An 11,605-nucleotide genomic window follows, 5' to 3' on the forward strand; every position below is an offset into this window, starting at 1 on the left:
GGAGGATGAGTGGTGGGATCATTCTCTCTAGATTAAAGAAGAAGGCTTCTATGGCGTCCTCTATTATCCTATCAACCAGGTCTGTGTTCAGTTAGGAAGGTTTTATTTACACACACACACACACACACACACACACACCCTACCCCCAAATTGTGTGGAAGTGACCCTGGTTCATTTGCTTCCTTGCTCTGTTAGTCACAAGTTGGTAGCTAAAGCTGATTCTGCTGTAGTCATTCTGAAATGGTTCTTAGAACCCATCATGAAGAGAACATCTACACAGTAAGAAATGAATGAACCAGGGCTTTCCTGAGATGTCTGGTCCCGTGGCCTCAGTAAAGTTGTACTCTGATTGGTATCAGTCAGTATCACTGTGGATCTAGAATAAAAACAGAAATGAAACAAACATGTTAGGGCATTCCATTCCTCCCTTACATTTTTTGCAACCAAAGCTAACTGTGCTATTTTTAGACTCATTGATGTCTAGATTTGCACACAATATTATCAGCTGGCTAACAAAAGATTAGTTACCAAGAATGTCCTCTTCTTTCTTTGTGTGTCTGTATTTTGCTTGTTTGAGTTTTTATTTTATTTTTTTGAGTCCCAATCACGCTATGTTCCACAGGCTCACATGAAACTTGTGGTCCAAATTGTGTGGTTGAAACCTGCAGCACCAGCCCAGCTGACACAGTACCTGTTAAGGGATGCTGTCACTGTGGACAACATGCTGTTGAAGTTGTGGAAGTATTAGGTGAGATAAAGACAAGTTCTTCACCTTAATGATGGTCTCTCAGAACATGTGAGTCCCAACTCTTCATCTGGGAGAAATGGGTGGGAAAATCAAGAGTTGAAGGCCAGTATGGGCTTATTGAAGCTATCTCAAAATAACAACAAAACTAACAAAAATACAAAAAGTAAAACACATACATGTTAACTGTAACCTCTCATTCTTTGGAATTTCTTACATATGTTAAAAGATTCAGCAATTTTGATAGTATACTACAGTTCTTTGCTATGTGTCTCAATCCTCAAACACAACGAACACAAAGGATTCCATTTAAGTGTGCTGTGTTCCTTTCTTCCTCAGTACTGTAAGTCTTTCATCTATTTTACAAGAAAATAAGGAAATCAAGTCAACATTGATGATAAAAGTTATTTCATTGTTATGGTGATTTGAATATGTTTGACCCATGGGAAGTGACACTATTAGGAGTTGTGGCCTTGTTGAAGGATGGAGACCCTTTTCCTAGCTGCCCGGGAGACAGTCTTCTCCTAGCTACCTTTGGATCAAGATGTAGAACTCTCAGCTTCTTCTCCAGCACCATGCCTGCCTGGATTCTGTCATGCTTCCCACCTTGATGGTAAAGGACTGAACCTCTGAACCTGTAAGCCAGCCCCTTAAAGGATTAAATATTGTCCTATATAAGAGTTGCTTTGGTCACATTATCTCTTCATAGCAATAAAACCCTAATGAAGACAATTGTTATCAAATTTATGTTTGCCAGCTCAGGTTACATAAAGGTGGGTAGGACCTTTTCAGGTCAGTACCAACTGATAGTATGATACTTTATACTCTCAGTTGATTTACACAGTAAGGCAATGTAACTCATACAGTATAAAAATGTACGTAGGGGCAGGAGAAAAGGACTCTGTGGCTAAGAGTATGTACTTGCAGAGGATCTGAGATTAGTTCCTAGCACCTACATTGAAAAGCTTGCAACTACCTGCAATTTTAGCTCCAAGGGGGCTGATGTCCCCTTATGAACTCTGTAGGCACCTGTCTTCACATTGAAAGGGCAACATAAGCCGGGTGGTGGTGATGTACACCTTTAATCCCAGCACTTGGGAGGCAGAGGCAGGCAGATTTCTGAGTTTGAGGCCAGCCTGGTCTACTGAGTGAGTTCCAGGACTGCCAAGGCTATACAGAGAAACCCTGTCTCGAAAAACAAACAAACAAAACAAACAAACAAACAAACGAAAGAAAAAAAAGAAAAGAAAAAAAGAAAAAAGAAAAAAGAAAGAAGAAAGGACAACATAAACCCCATTTGTCTCCATTTAAGGACCAGGCCTGATTTTGAAAATAAGACCATAAACATTAACTCCAGGAACAGACTATAACTTCCAGAAACTAGGCCATAAGGCACCAGCTCCAGGAACAGATCATAAACAAGGTCATAAAACCCACTCCCAAAGAACAGTCTGGAGATAACCACAAAAATGGGGAAATATCTTATCTCAGTATGGGCCAGCTGTGCTGGACAGCCCTGTCTCATTCTATGGCTAAATGTTCATGACATAGGAATGCAGACCACATAGCAGCTACTAATAACATTTTGGATTACTGAATTATTCTAGAGAGTTCCTATGGTTCCCTATAAGACAGCCTGTGTGCCTTTGTCTGGGGTCACCATTTCAAAAAATGCTTGACCCCTGTATGCTGGTTGTTTCTGCAGGATAAGTGCTCTTTGTTCTTGCATACTATGTGAGTCTGGAATTTTCCTTCAGCGATTTTTCAGACTCTTACAACATATGTGTATTCTCCAGCTACCTCCAATTTTGCCATATATATATAATTTAAAAACACATAGTGTACATAATTCAAATAAGGGGTCCGTGACCTGAACAGTTATGACCACACTGACAGGTTCTTGGGCCATAGAAACAAGGTCGTATCTGGTGTTCAGATAATAGTCACTGTAGGATAGGATGTCATTGGTTGTAATGTATGACCTGATTTCAGAGGTGTGAAAGTTAGAAACGGAAAGCTTTGCCATTCTGTAATGATGACAGCTGGACAGGTAGTTGTTCTTTTTTATGTGCTCAGCCTGAACTCCACATCATGAAGTGCTTCAGCAGCATGACGGCTTAGGCTTACACAGCAGTTAGTTTTAACTGTCAGCTTGACTCAATCTAGAATCTCCTGGGAAGGGAATCCTTGCTTTTTCCATTCTTTTTAATTTATTTTTTTCATAAAATACATTTTGATCATGTTTTTCCATTACCCAAACTCATCCCCAATTTCCCCCTACCGCCCTGCCCACTTCTCTCTCCCTCTCCCTCTCCCTCTCCCTCTCCCTCTCAACTCTCCCTCTCCCTCTCCCTCTCCCTCTCCCTCTCCCTCTCCCTCTCCCTCTCCCTCTCCCTCTCCCTCTCCCTCTCCCTCTCCCTCTCCCTCTCCCTCTCCCTCTCCCTCTCCCTCTCCCTCTCCCTCTCCCTCTCCCTCTCCCTCTCCCTCTCCCTCTCCTCCCTCTCCCTCTCCTCCCTCTCTCCCTCTCCCTCTCCCTCTCCCTCTCCCTCTCCCTCTCCTCCCTCTCCCTCTCCCTCTCCCTCTCCCTCTCCCTCTCCCTCTCCCTCTCCCTCTCCCTCTCCCTCTCCCTCTCCCTCTCCCTCTCCCTCTCCCTCTCCCTCTCCCTCTCTCCTTTCCTCCCTCTCTCCTTTCCTCCCTCTCCCTCTCCCTCTCTCCTTTCCTCCCTCTCCCTCTCCTCCTCTCTCCTCTCTCCCCTCTCCCCTCTCCCCTGCCCCCTCTCCCCTGCCCCCTGCCCCCTCCCCCCTCCCCTCTCTCCTCTCCCTCTCCCTCTCTCCTCTCCTCCCTCTCCTTCTCCCCCTCCCCCTCCCCCTCTCCCTCTCCCCCTCCCTCTCCCTCTCCCCCTCCCCCTCCTCTCTCCTCTCCCTCTCTCCCTCTTCCTTCCCCTCCCCCTCTCTCTCTCTCCCTCTCTCCCTCTCTCCCTCTCCCTCCCAACTTCCATCCTCTCTTCATCTCCCTTTAAAAAAAACACATAAAACAAAGATAAACTTATTGCATCTTGTTATGTCATGTTTAATTGATATCCCTAGGAAGCCTGCCCTTTTCTAAAGGGAAATAGAGGATCCAGGGACCTGAGGGAGAGGGGAGTTGTGTGTGTTGGGAGGTGTGGAGGGAGGGGAGGCTGTGATTTAGATGTATTGTATGAAAGAAGAATAAAAAAAATCAAACACAAATATCCATAAGACAAAATAGGACAAAACAAAATAAAACCAAACAAAAAGTTTACCAAAACATAACAAAAGAAGAAAAACAACAAAACCGTAGAGTTCATTTTGAACTGGCCAACACTCCTGGGTATGGTCTTGGAGTATGGTATCCTCTCCATTGGAGCAAATAGATCTCCCCTTTGCCAGCAGGTATCAATTGCTAATAACTTCACTGGTAGTGGTGGGACTCCAGGTCTGGCTTGAACCTCTGTAAATCTTGTCCATGCTGCTATAGTCTCTGAGTTCATGTGAGCATTAATCCCATTGTGTCTGAAAGACACTGTTTCCTTGGGGCCATCCATCACCCCTGGCTCTTACAATCTTTCTTCCTTCTGAATCTCCTTGCCAGCATCTACTATCACCTGAGTTTTTTATCTTAGCAATTCTGACTGGTGTGAGGTGGAATCTCAGGGTTGTTTTGATTTGCATTTCCCTGATGACTAAGGATGTTGAACATTTCTTTAGGTGCTTCTTGGCCATTTGAGTTTCCTCAGTTGAGAATTCTTTGTTTAGCTCTGTACCCCATTTTTTAATAGAGCTATTTGGTTGTCTGGAGTCTAATTTCCTGAGTTCTTTGTATATATTAGATATTAGCCTTCTATCAGATGTAGGATTGGTAAAGATCTTTTCCCAATCTGTTGGTTGCTGTTTTGTCCTATTGACAGTGACCTTTGCTTTACAGAAGCTTTGCAATTTTATGAGGTCCCATTTGTCAATTCTTGCTCTTAGAGCATAAGCCATTGGTATTCTGTTCAGGAACTTTTCCCCCGGGCCCCAAGTATTTAAGGCTTTTCCCCACCTTCTCTTCTATTAGTTTCAGTGTATCTGGTTTTATGTGGAGGTCCTTTATCCATTTGGACTTGAGCTTTGTACAAGGAGATAAGAATGGATCTATTTGCATTCTTCTACATGCTGACCTCCAGTTGAATCAGCACCATTTGTTGAAAATGCTGTCCTTTTTCCACTGGACGGTTTTAGCTCCTTTGTCAAAGATCAAGTGACATAGGTGTGTGGGTTCCTTTCTGGGTCTTCAATTCTATTCCATTGATCTTCTTGCCCGTCTCCGTATCAATACCATGCAGTTTTTATCACTACTGCTCTGTAGTACAGTTTGAAGTCAGGGATGGTGATTCCCCCAGAGGTTTTTTATTGTTGAGAATAGTTTTTGCTATCCTGGGTTTTTTGTTTTGTTTTGTTTTGTTTTTGTTATTCCAAATGAATTTGAGAATTGCTCTTTCTATCTCTGTGAAGAATTGAGTTGGAATTTTGATGGGGATTGCATTAAATCTGTAGATTGCTTTTGGCGAGATGATAATTTTTACTATATTAATCCTGCCAATCCATGAACATGGGAGATCTTTCCATCTTCTGAGATCTGCTTCGATTTCTTTCTTCAGGGATTTGAAGTTCTTGTCATACAGATCTTTCACTTGCTCGGTTAGAGTCACCCCAAGGTATTTTATATTATTTGTGACTATTGTGAAGGGTGTCATTTCCCTAATTTCTTTCTCAGCCTATTTATTTTTTGAGTAGAGGAAGGTTACTGATCTGTTCAAATTAATTTTATATCCAGCCATTTTCTGAGGTTGTTTATCAGGTTTAGGAGTTCTCTGGTGGACGCTTTGGGGTCACTTAACTATACTATCATATCATCTGCAAATAGTGATATTTTGACTTCCTCCTTTCCTATTTGTATCCCTTTGACTTCCTTTTGTTGTCTAATTGCTCTGTCTAGGACTTCCAGTACTATATCGAATAGGTAGGGAGAGAGTGGGCATCCTTGTCTAGTCCCTGATTTTAGTGGGATTGCTTCAAGTTTCTCTCCGTTTAGTTTGATGTTGGCTACTGGCTTGTTGTATATTGCTTTTACTATGTTTAGGTGTGGGCCTTGAATTCTTGATCTCTCCAGGACCTTTACCATGAAGGGATGTTAAATTTTGTCAAATGCTTTCTCAGCATCTAGTGAGATGATCATGTGGGGTTTTTTTCTTTAAGTTTGTTTATATAGTGGATTACATTGATGGATTTCTGAATATTGAACCATCCCTGCATTCCTGGGATAAAACCTACTCGATCATGATGGATGATTGTTTTGATGTGTTCTTGGATTAGGTTTGAAAGAATTTTATTGAGTATTTTTGCATCGATATTCATAAGGGAGATTTGTCTGAAGTTTTCTTTCTTTGTTGTGTTTTTGTGTGGTTTAGGTATGACCGTAATTGTGGCTTCGTAGAACGAATGGGTAGTGTTCCTTCTGTTTCTATTTTGTGGAATAGTTTGAAGAGAATTGGTATTAGGTCTTCCTGGAAGGTCTGATAGAATTCTCCACTAAAACCATGTGGTTTTGGGCTTTTGGGGGTGAAGAGACTTTTAATGACTTCTGCTATTTCTTTAGGGGTTATGGGACTGTTTAGATGGTTTGTCTGCTCCTGATTTAACTTTGGTGCCTGGTATCTGTCTAAAAAATTATTCATTTCATCCAGGTTTTCCAGTTTTGTTGAGTATAGACTTTTGTAGTTAAATCTGATGATTTTTTTTTTGAATTTCCTCAGTTTCTGTTGTTATGTCTCCCTTTTCAGTTCTGATTTTATTAATTTGGATACTGTCTCTGTGCCCTCTGGTTAGTCTGGCTAAGGGTTTATCTATCTTGTTGATTTTCTCAAAGAACCAGCTCCTGGTTTTGTTGATACTTTATATACTTCTTTTTGTTTCTACTTAGTTGATTTGAGCCCTGAGTTTGATTATTTCCTGCTGTCTAGTCCTCTTGGGTCTATTTGCTTTTTTTTGTTCTTGAGCTTTCAAGTGTGCTGTCAAGCTGCTAGTGTGTGCTCTCTCCAGTTTCTTTTTTGTAGGCACTTAGAGCCATGAGTTTTCCTCTTAACACTGCTTTCATTGTGTCCCATAAGTTTTGGTATGACGACCCTTCATTTTCATTAAATTCTAAAGTCTTTAATTTCTTTATTTCTTCCTTGACTAAGTTATCATTGAGTAGAGCATTGTTCAGTTTTCACATATATGTGAGCTTTCCATTGGTTATTATTATTGAAGACCAGCTTTAGTCCATGGTGATCTGATAGGATGCAAGTAATTATTTCAATCTTTTTGTACCTGTTGAGGCCTGGTTTGTGACCAATTATGTGGTCTATTTTGGAGAAGGTACCATGAGGTGCTGAGAAAAAAATATATTCTTTTGTTTTAGGATGAAATGTTCTATAGATATCTGTTAAATCCATTTGGTTCATAAGTTTTTTAGTTTCATTGTGTCTCTGTTTAATTTCTGTTTCCATGATCTGTCCATTGCTGAGAGTGGGGTATTGAAATCCCTCACTATTATTGTGTGAGGTGCAATGTGTGCTTTGAACTTTAGTAAAGTTTCTTTTATCAATGTGTAAAAAATCCTTGCATTTGGAGTGTAGATGTTCAGAATTGAGAGTTCATCTTGGTAGATTTTTCCTTTGATGTGTATGAAGTGTCCTTTCTTTTCTTTTCTTTTCTTTTCTTTTCTTTTCTTTTCTTTCTTTCTTTCTTTTTTTGATAACTTCTCGTTGAAAGTCAATTTTATTTGATATTAGAATGGCTACACCAGCTTGTTTCTTGGGACCATTTGCTTGGAAAATTGTTTTCCAGCCTTTTACTTTGAGATAGTGTCTGTCTTTGTCACTGAGGTGCGTTTCATGTATGCAGCAAAATTCTGGGTCCTGTTTACATATCCAGTCTGTTAGTCTATGTCTTTTTATTGGGGAATTGAGTCCATTGATGTTAAGAGATATTAAGGAAAAATGATTGTTGCTTCCTGTTATTTTTGTTCTTAGAGGTTGAATTATGTTTGTGTAGCTATCTTCTTTTGGGTTTGTTGGAAGATCACTTTTTTGCTTTTTCTAGGTTGTAGTTTCCCTCCTTGTGTTGGGAGTTTTCCATCTATTATCCTTTGTAGGGCTGGGTTTATGGAAAGATATTATGTAAATTTGGTTTTGTCATGGAATATCTTGGTTTCTCCATCTATAGTGATTGAGAGTTTTGCTAGATATAGTAGTCTGGGCTGGCATTTGTGTTCTCTTAGGGTCTGTATGATATCAGCCCAGGATCTTCTGCCTTTTATAGTCTCTTGTGAGAAGTCTGGTGTAATTCTTATAGGTCTGTCTTTATATGTGACTTGGACTTTTTTTCCTTACTGCTTTTAATATTTTTCTTTGTTTTGTACATTTGATGTTTTGATTATTATGTGACAGGAGGAATTTCTTTTCTGTTCTAGTCTATTTGGAGTTCTGTGGGCTTCTTTTCTGGCATGATGGGGTGTCCAAGACTTGCTATGGTGGGAGAACTGGGTTCTGATGATGCCGGGTAACCTTGGTTTCTGTTGCTTATGTTCTTGCCTTTCGCCATCTTGTTATCTCTAGTGCTACCTTCACTCACTGTCTCTGACTGGAGCTTGTCTCTCCTGTTATCTTGCTTGTGTCAGAACTTCTCAAGAGTCCAGCTGTTTCAGTGATCTTGTGATCCTGAGATCTTGGGTAGAAGAGCTCCTTTGGCTCTTTGGGGATCCTGATATCCTATGATCCTTGGTATGTTAGACCTCCTGAGAATCCAGCTTCCTCAAGTGCTCTGAGTGCAGTAGACTGTCTGTGGCTGTAAGTACCTCTAGGATGGGTCAAGATATGGTGTCTTCAGGGGAGCAGACCAGCTAAGAGTCTGCCCCAGCAGAAAGGACCAAGTGAGGGGCAGGAAGGGGCTCTTTTTTGTTGTTGTTGTTGTTGTTTTTCAAGACAAGGTTTTTCTGTGTAGCCCTGGCTGTCCTGGAACTCACTCTGTAGACCAGGCTGGCCTCGAACTCAGAAATCTGCCTGCCTTTGCCTCCCAAGTAGGAAGGAGCTGTTAATGAAGAGCTGTCTAGGTCAGGTAGCCTTTGGCATACCTGTGGAGATTGGTGTGGGTTTGAGCTCTAAACGGAGCTCAGGTGATAGAGGGAAAGGTAAGTGAAGATTAAGTATGTGTGCAGTTCCACTTTTTCTGCTCTTGACTGAGGATAAGACTAGCTGTTCTTGATACGCTTGATTCCTTAAAATGATGGACTGTGTGTCACCTAGAATTGTGAGCCAAGGAAGCTCTTCTTCCTTTAAGTTGCATTCGTCTGGATATTTTATCATGGCAGCAGGAACCAAAACAAGAACAATAACTAAAGTAGAATTGAACCTAACAAAGGAAACACCAGTAGATCTATCAGTCTAGTGCAACAAATTTGCTCACTTTGTTATCAGATGCCAAAAGAGATTTAGTAAAGTGTAAAAATTAAAAAAAAATAACTAATCACATCTTTTCCCAATAACATCTTTAAATTAAACAAGAATAAATCAATTCAAACAAATAAAAAAGAGGCTCTTTACCAAGACCCAAATCCAAATATAATAAATAGAATGATGCTAATTTTAATTAAACAAACTACTAGCATTGTGCCTCCATAATAGTGGAAGATAAGTTCAATAAAAGCAAATAACAATTGTATACTTTGGGCAAGAACACTACCTCTTTTTGCTAATACAATGGCTACATCTTTAGATAACTCAAGATATTCTATTTCTAAAATGATGGGAATTAATCAATTGGCTTGGGACTTGATTTAGTAATAGGAAAATTTCCCTGCATGGGCAAGACCCTGGCTTTAATACCCAGCACCATCCCCAAGATGTTATTTTATAATCATAGAACTTCTTAGTATATAATTTATTATGTACCAAGGACTGCGTAAGTCTTTATATGTGTGACACTCAAATCCTTGTAACAGACTCTAAAAGCATCATTACTTATTCTGCAGACAAGGAAGTTGATCAGGAGTAGTAACTTGACTAAGTCTCTATCCTTGTTAGTCTTCTGTCAACTTAATACAAGCTAGGGTTATCTGGGAAGAATTTCAACTAAGAAAATTCCGCCATCTAAGTGTCAGAGGCAAATCTGTGCGACATTGATTAATAATTAATATGATAGGGTTCCCACTCAGTGAGGGTAATGGTACCAGTGGTTTTGGAGTAGATATAAAGTAGTTTGAGCAAGCCCTTGGGGAGCAAGCCAGTAAGCAGCATTCCGCTATGGTCTTTGCTTCTGTTCTTGTCTCCAGGTTTCTGCTTTAAGTTTCTGTCTTGGTTTCCCTTGATGATGTAAGATGAAATAAATAATTACCCAAGTTGTTTTGGTCATGGTGTTTTATCATAGGAATAGAAACCCAAAGACAGTCATACAGATAGTGCCAGACAGTGGTGGCACACGCCTTTAATCCCAGCACTTGGGAGGCAGAGGCAGGTGGATTTCTGAGTTCAAGTCCAGCCTGGTCTACAGAGTGAGTTCCAGGACAGCCAGGGTTACACAGAGAAACCCTGTCTTGAAAAATAAAAAAAGAAAGAAAGAAAGAAAGAAAGAAAGAAAGAAAGAAAGAAAGAAAGAAAGAAATTGGGTCAAAAGTGGCTCTCCTTAGGTTAGATCTCACGTTATTAAGTGTTGTGAAGAATTTTCATCATGACATACTATAGAAAGGTGTCAGGGCATGAGGGATTTGTGCCTACAAGTGATTGTAAACAGTGGGAAAGATTCCATTAGCCATTTACACAAATACTCTAAAATATTTATGTGGGCTTATATTGAACCAGAGAGATGTAGGAGTTATATTAAGGAAGCCCAAAATGTTATTAGAATTTTTAAAACAGGCTCAAAATAGACAGGGATTCATAATGGTTCTTGATAAAAAAAACTATTATGAAAATATTAAACCTTTTAAATGAATTTATTTAGTGTGTTTTAAAATGAAAGCCTTAAAGCATTCTCTCTCTCTCTTTTAAAAGAATGGAATATTCTTTGATGTAAAGACATGGCAGAAATTACTGCCTACTCACCATTGTTCCCCATCAGTTTCTATCAAATAGAACCACAGTTGGCTTTAGAAGTTGTAGACAAAACTTGTTTTCAGAGAGGGTTGGGTCCTACCTCATTCCAGTGAGTTATGTCTCTTTGCTACACCAACCATACACTCCCTCGTCCTCCAGTGATTTTTCCAAGAACGATGGTTCACTAGCTAAGAACATGAACTGTTTATGCAGAGGATCCAAGTTTGGGTTTCCAGCATTCACATTGGATGGCTCACAATTAGCTGTAACTAAAGATTCCCAGGACCCAATGCCATTTACAAGCACTTTACCACACAAAGACACATACATATAATTTAAAACAAAACATGCCTTTTAAACAGGGGTATCAGTGGCTGGAGAGATAAGGAGTGGTAAGGAGCACTAGGGTTTATTGCAGAATACCCAGGATTTTCTTCCCAGCACCACAGGGCAACTCACAACTCTCTGTAATTCTAGTATGAGGAGATCTAATGCTCTCTTCTGGCCTCCATTGGTACCATATCCATACAGTGTACACACATACATATAGGCAAAACACTCAGACACATAAAAATAAATATTTTAAAAAAATTTTTATGAAGGAAAAGTAAAGATTTTAATCTCTGGACAGACTTGCTGTGTTCAAATCTACATAGCCATGTAATGACAACGAGGCAACAAGCAGCACATGTTTTCAACAAGCTGAGGGCGGGGAGGCAGAAGGAGTC

The sequence above is a fragment of the Arvicanthis niloticus genome, chromosome 3, assembly GCF_011762505.2.
Source record: "Arvicanthis niloticus isolate mArvNil1 chromosome 3, mArvNil1.pat.X, whole genome shotgun sequence".
NCBI classification, from domain to species: Eukaryota; Metazoa; Chordata; class Mammalia; order Rodentia; family Muridae; genus Arvicanthis; species Arvicanthis niloticus.